General features: G+C 40.2%; 1 long non-coding RNA gene across 4 annotated transcripts in view; it reads left to right on the forward strand.

Annotated features, from left to right (window-relative positions):
- The window catches only part of LOC115938082 (uncharacterized), a 430,326-nt gene that overhangs the window by 199,653 nt on the left and 216,727 nt on the right, over positions 1-13,946 (forward strand). For all 4 annotated transcript variants that reach the window (XR_014141420.1, XR_014141419.1, XR_014141421.1 and 1 more), the window contains exon 3: positions 4,259-4,301. This is a non-coding gene — a long non-coding RNA (uncharacterized LOC115938082). The remainder of the gene's footprint in view (positions 1-4,258; positions 4,302-13,946) is intronic.

The following is a 13,946-nucleotide window of genomic DNA, read 5'->3' on the forward strand; positions in this document are numbered from 1 at the left end:
CATTTGGACAGTTGACTTTTTGCAAGTGTCTCAGAAATTCAGTTCTTTCCTCGTTAGTATTCTACATCCTCTTAGCTCCAAATCGAATATTTATTTCATGCTATCTCATTTTTTATCATGAGAAGATAAATTTTATGACAGAACTTTTCCAGAAGAAATTAACTACAGAAATAACCAGCAATTTTTAGTATATCTGCATCAGGGAACAAGGCCATGTTATCTCCAATTAACTAACGATGAGCTTCTTTTGTTAAGCCGTGTAATGAGTAATTTAGAGCTTTTAGTCTATCTTGGGAGGATAGAATGTTCCATGATGTGCAGAGTAGGCTTGCTCCTAAGAGACAAATTTAGAAAACTGTTCAATTTCATGATAAAGGCTATGTTTACACTAAGGGGGAAAAGTTGAATATTTGGAAAATGTGTGCAGCATTTCAGTTATATTGCATGCTTCATTTTTCTCTAAACCCCAGTTTAGCTTTGATTACTATAAAAACAAAGCAGCAGGTTACAGAGGTTTTCAAGGAGTTTTAAAACCTGAGGGAAAATATTGTACTATTTCTGGCAAATGTAGGCATTGCACACTTCTTTGATCATGAGGAGAGAAATAAATCTTAGAAAGGTGTTTTTAGCAATTTCCGAGAACATATTTCCCTGAAAAACATCAACAACAAAATTCCTATTAAGTAAAGAAGAACATAATGGTTTTTTTTTTCTCCCTCAAAAAAAATGTGACCTTAAGGCCAATGTGGTCACATGGCTCGAAAGTACTTCAAGAAACTAAGATCTCATCTCTCATCTGTTTAAATATTTAAAGGTGTTGTTTTGCAACCCAGCCATACTTTTTTATTTGTATCATTACGATGTTATCCTTGATCACTGTTATGTAGTCTATGTACAGAAATGGAGGATTCTTCTAAAAGCTTGCCATTATTAGTTTATTCATATGCCAGCAAAGAAGAAGCTGTACAGAAATGGATGTGAGGGGCAAGAGATTGCTGGGAGGGCATTTGAAAGAAAGATTGGATAGGAAAACTATAGATTCATGGAGAAAACTGGTTGTAACCATGAGTGTTCGCCTGATGGATCTGGCTTTCTGAGGAGATCATGAACATATGTATAAAAGGGATGGGAAAAGAGAAACAAGGTGGAGGGATGGTGTGTGGGCTCTGTCAGGAAGTGGGAGGGCCCATCAGCAAACAGCAGTCTGGCCACGTGTTCCTGACAGGCAAAACAGGAGTCATGGTCGCTGACTTTTGGCTCCAGCAACCTTTAGCACATGCATCAAATGTCAGAGAATAACTTTGCAATTTAATTTACCTGTGGTAATTCCGTCTCCCCTATTCTGAATTGGATGAAAAGACTCACTTACCAAGATAGTAAATAATGTTATGATGTCGATAGTCTGGTAGTGATACTGTTGGCCAGAAGAGGAAGAGAAGACTATGATTGATGGAAGAGTAACTCTCAGCAGGAAGGAGATATAGGTAGAGAGAAAAACAGGAGGAAATTTATATAAAAGGGTGATGCAGGGAGAGATTAGGAGTGACTGGGAGCAAGCCTGTAGCATCAAGGCAAGTCTCAATGGCTGAGGGAGCAGCACAGGAAGCAGAAAAATCAACACAGCATCCTCCATGAGATAAGGAGGTTGAGGGGTCTCCTGGGGGACAGTGTGAGTGCCTGCAAAGGAAACACTGTCAGTAGACATCACAACTCAGTAGATCTTATAAATTATGGTAACATCAATTTCTACATCCTGGTAAAATCTAGACTCCTTCCAGTGGCCCACCAGGTTCTCCATGTTCTGGCCCCATGTGGTAGGCAGACTTTAAAGATGGCCCCTGATGATCCCCACCTCCTGATAGTCATAGCCTTGTGTCAGCCTGACCTTTTGAGTGTGGGTTGTGACACTTCCTTCCCAGAAAATTAGAATACAGCAAAGGTGATGGGCTGTCACATCTCTGGTTGGGTTACAAAAGACTTTGGCTCTGTCTTGTTAGAAGGACCTCCCTTGCTGGCTTAGGTAGAGGAAGCCATGCTGGAGAGGCCCGTGTGATGTGGGACTCAGATGGCTTTCCATGAATAGCAGCCAGGAACTGAGGTCCAGATCCACAGCCCTAAGGGGACAGATTCTACCCACAACCTCATGCACGTTCTTCCCTAGTCAAGCCATCAGATGACATCACAGCCCTTGAGACACTCTGAATCAGAGGATGCAGTTAAGCCATGCTCAGACTCCTGACCCACAGAAACTGAGATTATAAATATATGTTATTTTAAGTCTCTAAGGTTATGGTAATTTGTTACACAGCAATAGACAATATAGTTTTGTTTATGGTCAGTTTCTCCTCCAACCCTACTAGATATAAACTAGTAAAAGAAAAAGAGAGAGAGAGCTTTTTGTCTGTTTTTTTCCCCACCAATGCATTTATTGACCCTATAATCATGCCTGACACACAGTATTTGTCCAATGTACTTGTTGAATGAATCAACATGTATTTGGGAATAACACAGTTAAGCCATACCTAAAAATGTTCATACTTGAGTGAATTTTGTCATTATTAGAATGTATATATACATATAATATTAGTTTAAACACCTAAATATCAACATATGGATCCAAATACACACACATACACGTGTATCACAAATATATGCATATAAATTGAATGTGAATACAAACCATTTCATTGTGCACATGAAAGAACAAGTGCGACAGAGGCATTATTCGGGAACTCAGTTGGCATTTCACTTCTCATTGTCCTGTTTTTCACATCATTATGGTCTCTGTTTCCAGAGGGGAGCTATGCCGATGGAAGCCTGATGAGTGGATGTTGAAACTACTTACCCTTCAAAGGCAGTGCCTTCAAAACCCAGGCTATCCATCTTGGTGTTTAAATGCCTTTCCATGAAATAGCTCTCTGTGGCAGTTCTCCTCTCATTCTTTGTATTCTTCAGCTGCAGAATTTCTCTTTGTTTTTATGATTTCTATCCCTCTGTTAAATTTCTCATTTTGTTTGTGTATTGTGTTCCTGATTTCATTGAATTTTCTGTGCTTTCTTGTAGTTCACGGAGCTTCCTTACAACAACTATTTTGAATTCTTTACTGGGCAAATCACAGACCTCCATTTCTTTGGGGTCTCTTACTGGAAAATTACTGTGTTCTTTGGTGGTGCCATGTTTCCTTGATTTTTCATGTTCCTCAAAGTGTTGCACGGCTGTCTTCACATTTGAAGAAGCAGTCAATCTCCACCAGTCTTTACTGACTGGCTTTGGAAGAGAGATAGCTTCTATCAGTCCTGCTAGAGAGGCTGAGGCTTTCTCAGACCTTTTCTGTGGATATGCCTACTCCGTACTTCCTATTCCTTTTTAGGGAATTCTAAGATTGTATGCCTTCTCTTGACCCTGCGAAGCCAGGCTGGGTGCTGACAGCCTATTTTAGCTCTCCGGGTGGTGCTGAATGCTCAAGTTCGTGTGCTGTCTTTCAGTCCCACAGAGTTGGGCCAGCTTTCTGTGTGTGCTTATTAGCCTTCTGCGAAGTCTCACCCTGGCACTGTTGGGTGCACACAGGGAGCTACCGTGATGTGGGTGTGTGGGTGAGGTGTACCCATGGGATACCCCTGGGCCAGCTGGAGAAAGTGATACATGAAGTGCCCCGGTGGCTCATTTGCAGGCTTTCTGATAGCATCTGTGAAGTGGTTAGTAGGGTCTACATCCCTTCGATGCCCTTTGAGAGCCCCAGCCCCTGCTTACCTGGCAGGGGGATAGTGTCATCCAGGAGCCCTGCCTGCTGTGCTGTCATCTGCTCCCTGTTCCCCACTCATGCAGCTCATCTCAGCACCCTCGGTGGGGCAAGAAAGAAGTGGGCCTCGGGCGCCTGGGTGGCTCAGTCGGTTAAGCGACTGCCTTCGGCTCAGGTCATGATCCTGGAGTCCCGGAATCGAGTCCCGCATCGGGCTCCCTGCTCGGCGGGGAGTCTGCTTCTCCCTCTGACCCTCCCCCCTCTCGTGCTCTCTCTTCCATTCTCTCTCTCAAATAAATAAATAAAATCTTTAAAAAAAAAGAAATGGGCCTCTTTGGCAGTGTTCTGCACAGCTAAGGAGGCTGGGTGCTCACTCACATGCTCTCCTTTCCCCCCTGGGAGAAATCACAGGCCAAGAAGGGCTCCTTTGGCATAAGCTGGATGATGTGGGTAAAGTCAAACTGTCCCTCCTACACTCTTCATTGTCTGACCTTGGATGTTTTTTTTCTTTTTCTTCAGTGGTGTGCTGGAACTTCTCCGCTGGACTCCCGGACTTCTAAAGGTACTCTCATCCGAAAGATTGTCAGAGTCGGTGTTCCTTTTAGGGAAGGTGGCAGGAAACTCCTATTCTGCCATTTTGCTGACATCATTCTCTCTTGTTTTTCTTATCTGCATTGATGAGTTTAGATTCTGATTTTCTATTGACTATTTACACCTGATTTTAGCATGTTTGGGCCAAGGTCTTCTCTTTTCATGTCCTAACCAGGACTAGGCACATTTTTTTTTCTGTAAAAGGCCAGATAGTACATATTTTCAACTTTGTGGGCCATATGGTTTCTGTCCCAATTACTTCATTCAAACATGAAGGCAGCCACATCTGTAAGATGTTAGCTCATGGGTGTAGTTGCATTCTAGTAACACTTTATTTACAAGAAGAAGTGGTGGGCTGCATTTGGCCTACGGGCCATGGTCTACTGACCCTTGCCTAAATTTGTGGCATGTTCCCTGGCCTGGTTAGCTCCCCACCAACCCCACTTAGGTAGAAGGATATGTCTAAAAAGAGCATTATAACTATTTGCTTTGGGTTGTGGTAATTTACCAGGGAGACTACTGGGGAAGTATAAAATACAGACACGTCGTGGTTCATATTATGCCTCATGACTTCATAGCTGTAGGACTGTCTGTGCATTAATTAATCCCTCAGTGTGCACACATTGATGCTGATATTGTTAATCATAAACAGTATTTTTCTAGTATGTTTTCTGGTGAAGGAGTTGGGCAGGAGCCAAAGGGGATAGGTTTGAAGCTGACTGTGCAATCTTCCCAGGAATGAAAATTCAGGGTTGAACAGAAGATGAAGAAAAGAGAGCATCTGGTGTTTGAAAGGACAGATTCTGTTGAGTTGATATTCAAATCCCCCATCATAGCTCTGGCTATCTCTTTTGAAAATCATTGATTAAAAATGTTTGAGAGAAAATGCCATTGTTTCTCTTGCCTTTGTGTTCTGTTAATTTCATAGTTCTGGGTCTTGCCCTGAAATATCCTTCATCAGTATTTGCCCATTTGCAGAGGGTTTCATGTCTTATTCCTCTGTGAGGCTGATTTGAAATGACTCCAGACATTCTGTGACCATCAACTGCCCATTTTTCTTTTCAACTAGATTACCTGGAACTGTTTTCAAACTGTACAGCAGGTCAGCTTCCAATTTCTAGCTGTCCTTGGAAGTCTTAATTATTCATTGGCATTTGTGGAATTTGTAGCTTGATCTTTAATTATCTTTCCATTATGATGACATGTTAGATGGCTTCTCGGTAATCTTTTCCAAATAAGTGAATAATTAGTTTTCTCTGATTGTGGAGGTACTAATAGAGTATGGAAGCTGTATTTGTGTGGTGGAAATCTGGCTTTGCAGTTAGAGGGTCCTGTGGTTGAATTTGTAGCTCTGCCTTCACGCTGTGATCTTGGCCCCATTGCTTAATCCCTCTGAAGATAAAATCATGCATGGAAAAAATGGGACTAATAACTCCTTCCTTTTGGGATAGCTTTAAGAGTAGGAACTAATGTAAATAAAGCTACTCACACAATGCACAGAATACTTGCTCACCAAATGGAAAGTAGTACTAAAATAAGAAAATATGAGTGGAATTATAAGAAAACATACATTAGTATAATGTGCTGAAAATTCTTGATATCGTTAAACAAAAATGGTTCAGTATGGCCATTAAATTAAGAATTACGTTGAGGGATTCAGTTGGTTAAGCGGCCGACTCTTGATTTCAACTCAGGTCATGATCTCAGAGTCCTGGGATCGAGCTCTGCGTCAGGCTCCACACTCAGCCGGGAGTCTGCTTGAGATTCTCTCTCTCTCTGCACTCCTCCTGCTTGCATACTCTCTCTAACAGATAAATCTTAAAAAAAAAAAAAAGAATTACGTTGAAAGCAACATTTTAGTTCATGCTAATGAGACAGCGTGGAGCATAAGGTAGGAAAATATAAATAACTATAATTGTCCATTATTTCTAATTTGCATTAACCAGTCATCAGTTGTCTTTTCAGTAGGTTTGTGCTTACTAATAACAGTAACAAACTATATTACCTTGATTCCATTCTGTGCTCAACTTTGGCTAAGTCCCGAGGAGTAGAACTCTTGCTCCAAGTGGGACAGAGGGGGGTTCCTGCTGGAATACCCGTCTGTCATGAATAGTTAACCTTTGAGCACATGAAAGGCAGGTCCTTTTCCCAGCATATGAGGGCAGCTTGCATAATGCTTTAAGGTGACTACACAATAGCAGTTATAGGGGAAAATTACCTAAATTCCCTGAGTTTTAATTTTGTCATCTGTGCAACAAGAAGGTGTGGTGCTTTGGGCCTCTGAAATCTTTTGTCAGCTCTAATATTCTGTAATTCCAAGGCATTTCTACTGCTAGAATCAGAAGCATTGGATTTTTCTCCCCAAGTGCCCATTTCAAGACTCAAACCAAATTTCATGCTTGCTGAGACAAGGCCTAGAATATCTGACCTATTTACCCATCTCCCTGCTGTTATTTCAGCTGATAGCTGCAATTATTCAGATAGTGCTAATTCATCACAAATATTCTTTGACTAAAGTCATGCTAGAATTAATTTCCCAACCATTTGAGATGGTTTAAAATACTGTACCCTAAAATACCCTAAATACTAGGGTGCATTCATTAAGTACTATAATTGCATTTAGATCAGTCACTGTTTGTCTTTTCTCCTATTTTCAATAGAAAACAAAGAGTTCTCTCTCCACTCTGTCCTCCTTCCTTGTGCCTTCTTTAAGATCTCAGTCTGGCAGCTGCAGAATCCGTATGGCAGCCTGTTTCTGATTCCTGCAGCTGCTAGCTGTGTGCTTCCCAAAGCTCTGGACTATGAACTTAATCCAAGATCTTTGTTGTTTCCATAGCAACCGGGACAGCCACAGGTCCCGGCATTTTGGAAAATGAGTGAGTGGATATGTATGTTATATAATAGATCTGTGTGTTTTTGAAAGCATTCATTCTATTTTTTTTTTTAAAGATTTTATTTATTTAGGGACACCTGAGTGACACAGTCAGTTGGGTGGCCTGGGCAGCCCACTCTTGGTTTCGTCTGGGGTCGTGATCTCATTGTTGTGAGATTGAGCCCATGTTGGCATTCACACCCAGTGCAGAGTCTGCTTGAGATTTTCTCTCTCCCTCTGGCCCCTCCTGCTCATGCTCCCTCTCTCTCTCTGTCAAATAAATAAAACCTTTTTAAATAAATAAATAAAATCTGATTTATTTATTTATTTGAGGGAGAGAGAGCATGCATGCTAGGGGAGGGGCAGAGGGAGAGGGAGAGAGAAAAATCTCAAGCAGACTCCCAATGAGTGCGGAGCCCAACGTGGGGCTCGATCTCTCCACCCTGAGATCATGACCTGTGCCAAAACCGAGAGTTGGATGCTTAACCACCTGAGCCACCCAGGTGCCCCCTGGAAACATTTATTCTGAATTCTTGAAAATCACATAAAATATCAGCATATCAAGAGGACTTGGTTTTGGGAGACAGTCAAGGAATCAGTTAATAAATGGGATATTTCCATTCTCCCATGAATTTCTTTTTAGTATAAGCCACATTGAACATGAGCAAAGTACACCTATGAATTTTGTCCAATTTTATTCTCCTAACTCCCTAGTGTTTAAAGATGGGCCGTATAGTTGTGGAAGATAAAGAATTTTCCACCTACTTCTCGCTGATTATTGTGAATGACCTGTTGAAGCCTTTGTGCCTATCAGTGTTAATGCTTCTTCCTGCATCCTGACTATGGTTTGTGCTGGTATGGAACTTTCTATCCATTCCTGCTTTTGGATTATGAATAAACAGTCAACATTACTGAGGTTTTCATACTCATTTTTTAGACAATTTTGTATCAAGTAGAAACTATTTAATAGGTTATTTCATATTTAGAGGAAACTCTGCAGAATTATGATACATGTGTTTATGGCAGGAGACTTGATTTGGGTTGTACTGACATTTTCTGGATGCAATCTGTGTGCCAGGCTCTGTCTGCTAAGGCCACTGCTTTTTTTTTTTTTTTAAAGATTTTATTTATTTATTTGACAGAGAGACACACAGCGAGAGGGGGAACACAAGCAGGGGGAGTGGGAGAGGGACAAGCAGGGAGAGTGGGAGAGGGACAAGCAGGGGGAGTGGGAGAGGGACAAGCAGGCTTCCCGCTGAGCAGGGAGCCCGATGCTTCCCGCTGAGCAGGGAGCCCGATGCGGGGCTCCATCCCAGGACTCTGGGATCATGACCTGAGCCGAAGGCAGACGCTTAGTGACTGAGCCACCCAGGTGCCCCAAGGCCACTGCCTTGTAATCTCCTAACCCTCCCACCCTGTGAACCAGGCAGGGCTGATTGTCAGCCGATGTCTCTTGGTGCGGCTCACTATGGTCTATGGCCGATGTGAATTGTCGGTGACCCTTTTCATTCGTTGGTACTCACAACCAGGCTGGTAGTTAAATATTTTGAATATCACACTTGGAAAGAGTTATTAATATCCCTCTCTTTTAGAATCTAAAGAAACATGCAAATTTATAGAAAATACTCTTGTAGAAAGGTATCTTTTCATAAATGACTAAACTATTTAGATTCACCTTTTAAATTCATTTAGCTGTGGTGTTTCAGTTACACATTTTTGAGAGTCATATTGCGTAAAGAATTTATGTACCTTTTACCTCTATATCCAACATTTAAAGACAATGGTGTTTCTGTATTTTCACATGAATACAACCCACAGACTATCTACTGGGGAATATATATATTTTTCTCTTTTTTCTTCATTATTGTGTGTGGTTACATTTAGAAGCAATTTAAGAAGATTTGTGACAAGACAAGTGAGCAAGATTTTGTGCTATTGACCAAATGTCCATGTGAGGATGTGCTGTAATAGTGACAGATGGGTAATCTATACGTTCAGACTCATGGAGTTTATTCTATTCTCCAAAGAAATTGGGCCAAGATGTTTGCCACAACCCCATTTGCTGAAATGCTGAAATGCAAGCTGGTGAGTACAGTTAGAGAACATAAATTGATCCTCTGATTTAAAGGAAGAATGGACTCAATTGTCTCATTGAGAACATATGCATTGTGCTTCCATTTATACATTTATATTTTGGTTTGATCATTTTATTTTAAAAAAGAACAATAGGACTTGGAGAGTTCTTGCGAGCCACTTTCTCCATGCCTGACAAGTGGATAAAAATATGTAATAAATCCAATTGCTCTGAGATGGAAAAGAATGTGCAAATCATTAGTATTTTTAGAAAATCATTATACTTTAAACTCCTCACATGCCTTTGTCAAGTGAATACAATTCACAGTTTTTGGTGGAACTGTATTTAAGATGGAATCTATAAAAAATGTCCAAAATGGCTAGTTACTTGCTCTCAGATTATAAAACTAAGGTTTATATGCTAAACATAAAATTACCCTAAAACCTTTAATACTAAATTTAAAACCTTTAGCATAGTCTTGTAATGTATGGTTGTCATTTACAATGTATGCAGATCCTTTTCCTATCTGCCATTTCTTATCACTGAGGACTGGGAAATGCAGCCTGGCATTTGACTCTGGAAATTAACAATTCAGAAAACTCAAGGGGGAATCTTACTTAGAAATAAAATATTCATTTATGTTTTTATTGCTCATTACCTTAAACTGTTCCCTTTGATGCATCATGTTAACGTGATGATTAGTGACTCTAGTTAGCCTTTCCTATAAAAGAGGAAGAAAAAAGTAAATTTGTGGTGAAGTTTAGCACTGAAGAGATATCTGTTCTTTACCCTCCCCACATTTATGACTTGACTCCCTCAAGTGGGAAGAAATTGAGGAATCAAAGGATACACTTTGGGGAGAAAAGCAATTGCTGAAATGTGTATATGTAGACTTATTTGCATATATATTTTATTTTGGAATGGGACTATCAGGAAATTTTATGCTGCTGTAAGTGACCTACAGAGAGCGTTTCTTCTGCGCAATACCCAGTACCCCTCGAGGAAGTGGGTGTTAATAGTCAACACGAGGAAAGTAAAGTGTGTTGAAGGATAGGAGTGCATCACAGATAGGTGAAAGTGGGCAGATAGGGAAACATAGTGGGAAAATTGAGGCCCTCCGTAGCGACAGTAGAAAGCACAGTCAAGAACTTTTCAGTCATAAGGGGACTGGGCAGAGACAGAAGCTGATGTTCCCTACTGTGGTCACTGGGGAGTGAGTCTATCCGAAGGAGGGAAAGTAATGGAGGGGGTAAAGCCTGATCAGGACTCTGGACTGCTATCAGTCCATCCTCAGTAAGTCCAGGATAATATGTTCAAGGGCTATTATATGTTCAAGTCTATTGCAAACCTGTGGATTTCTGTTTTGGTTTTCCAAAAACATATTTTGATTTTTTTACTGACAACAGAAAATTCTCTCAAGTTCTTTGTTGTTTTTTTTTTTAATCGTTATAAGAACACTTAACATGAGATCTACCCTCAACACATTTTAAGTGCACAATACAGTATTGTTAACTATAGGGCACAATGTGGTAAGGTAGATCTCTAGAACTTACTCATTTTATAGAACTGAAACTCTATGCCCGTTGAAGAACAACTGCCCATTTTCCTTCTCCCCCAGCCCCCGGCAGCCCCCGGCAGCCCCTGGCAGCCCCTGGCAGCCCCCATTCTACTCACTGCTTCTATGTGTTTGATTACCCTAGGTTCTTCTTATAAGCAGAATCATGCAATATTTGTACTTTTGTGAATGGCTTATTTCATTTAGCATAATGTTCTTCCGGTTTATTTTTGTTGTCACAAATGGCAGGATTTCCTTCTTTCTTAAAGGCTGAATAATATCTGTTGTATGTGTATATCACATTTTCTTTCTTTAAAAAAAGATTTTATTATTTATTTATTTATTTATATTTATTTAGACACAGAGAGAGAGAGAGTGTACAAGCAGGGAGAGTGTTAGGCGGAGGGAGAGGGAGAAGCAGGCTCCCTGCTGAGCAAGGAGCGTAACACAGGGCTCCATCCCAGGACCCTGAGATCATGACCTGAGCCAAAGGCAGATGCTTAACCACCTGAGCCACCCAGGCGCCCCTATATCACATTTTCTTTACCCATGCATCTATTGGTGGGCATTTAGGTTGTTTCTATTTCCTGCCTTCTATATCATGTTGCGGTGAACACAGGAGTATAGATATTTCTTTGATATCTGGATTTCAGTTCTTTTGGATATAGAACCCAGAAGTGGGTTTTTTGGATATAGACTCAGAGTGGGATTGCTCAATCATATGGCAGTTCTTTGTAAAAAATGTAAAGTAACTTCCATATTGTTTTCCACTGTGGCTGTAGCATTTCACATTTCCATCAGCAGTGCACAGGGTTCCCATTTCTCCGCATCTTTGCCAACACTTACTATCTTTTGTTGTTTTGATAATAGATATCCTAGCAGGTGTGAGGTGGTATCTATCTGTGGTTTTGATTTTTCATTTTCCTGATGCTGTCATATTGAGTACCTTTTCATATTACCTGTTGATAATTTATATGTCTTCTTCAGAGAAATGCGTATGCAAGTTCTTTGCCCACTTGAAAATCAGGTTATTTTTTTTAAAGTAAAAAATAAAATTAAATTAAGTTTTTTATTCTTGAGTTGTAGGAATTTCTTTTATAGTTTAGATATTAACCCCGTATCAAATAGGTGGTTTGGAAATACTTTCTCTCAATTCACTAAGTCGTCTTTTTACTTTTTTCATTTTTTTCCTTTGCTATGCAAGAAGCTTTTTACTTTTATGTAGTTCTTCTTTTCTATTTTTGCTTCTGTTGCTTGTGGTTTTCATGTCATATTCAGGAAATCATTGCCTCCATATAGACTCATCGAGTCACTGCACTGTGTACCTGAAACTAAAGTAATGTTGTGTGTCAACTATAGTTCAGTTAAAAAAAAAAAATCATTGCCTAAACCAGTGCCATGAAGCTTTATCCCTGTTTTCTTCCAGGAGTTTTATAATTTCAGACCTTACATTTAAGTCCTTAATCCATTCTGAGGACGAGTTTTTGTGAGTAGTGTGTGATGGGGATCTAATTTCATTTATTTACATGTGGATATCCAGTTTTTCCCAGCACCATTTTTTGAAGACATCTCTCAGGTTTTTCAAGCAGATGCATAGAAGTAATTATAACACTAAGGCTCTTACCTCCTGAGTAGACTGGCTGTGTTATGGTGTTGCTGTCTGAACGGTGTGCTGGGAAGCGCCTGTCTCTGGGGGCATACACACATACGTGGATAAATCACACACACAGCACACATATATACTCTCAAGGCAGCCTGTCATATATCTTCTAGCTACTATCACAGCCACATAGCATTACCTCCAAAACCATACACGTTTTTCTTCCTTGCAAAAGATCAAATTTTTCCCCTCTTTTTTTTAATACATGCTATCATTCATTAAGTCTGAGGGTTTTTCTTTACTGTATAATGGGATAAGGAAGCACATACTCTTTCATTTCTTTGCTGTGCCATTCTGTCCAAAACAGAGAGACACTTTGTGTTGAGGATTTTTATGCTAATAACTTTAGGGATTTAAAAAAATTGATAAAACATTAGAGAATATACAGTTTCCAGTCTCTTTTTAAATGTCATCAATTCTTACTTTCTTTGGGGTTTCTTAGGATTCCTTTTTTGGAATGCTTTATGGAAATAGTCAGCTTTGCAATTTTATTATCGAGAGGTTATAGTTCCTCAAGTGTACTTTTCCTTCTGGCTCTTCTTTAGTTGTAATTAAAGAATAAATATACACAGATGAACAAAACTATCTCAGTATTTCAAACGGGCAGTTTATATCTCTGGACCCCAGGCTAGGTCATTCCTTTGTGGTGGTCATTTGGTCATAGATATTCTGGTTTTCCTCTGTTTCTGGGCACTAGGTAAGATTTTGGGCATGGCCTTGTGACACAATTTGGCCAATGAAATTGATTGGAAAAAACATGACTCACTTCTGGGGTACTTCAGGCCAGTGCATGATTCATAATGTTTCTTTCTTTCTACCTAGACGATCATAAAGATACCTGCTATTTTAGAGTCTCCATCAACCTGGGTCCTCAAGTGACCTTAATGAGTGGAGCCCTCTGTGTTGGTCAGGGAACATGAGTAAATAGCAAAGTCTTGTATGTAATCATTAGAATTTTAGGGTTACTTGTTATTCAGCATAACTTAGCTAACCTGACTGATACATCAATCTATGGCAACTCTCTGTCCTTCTGGAGGATGCTGTAACGTGCCTCTCAGATCCCCTTCAGGACCGAGGCACTCATTTCCACACCTTTTGGGAATGTTGACAGAGATTGCTCCTGACTTGACTCCTTGCATGCAAATTTCCATCCCAGGGTACATCTCCTCAGCAGACTGAACTAAGAAAGTCCCATGTAGGAATCATCAGATTTGTTCATAATTTTCACACTGCCTCATGGTAAAAACACTGTGTAAGGAAAAGCTGACTTTACATAATATACTGAATAATCACATTGATCTTCTATCAGTTAAGATGAAGCTTTATGGTGCACAATTTAAGTGAGAACAGTTTTCTTTATCTAAACGATGCCATCACGTAGCGTTGGACGCTTTGGCTCTTGGTTGAGCCACTATAACAAACCAGGTTAAGTGGTGGTATTACGTCTGTACTGAC

The sequence above is a fragment of the Leptonychotes weddellii genome, chromosome X, assembly GCF_054177405.1.
Source record: "Leptonychotes weddellii isolate Sample4059 chromosome X, ASM5417740v2, whole genome shotgun sequence".
Lineage (NCBI taxonomy): Eukaryota > Metazoa > Chordata > Mammalia > Carnivora > Phocidae > Leptonychotes > Leptonychotes weddellii.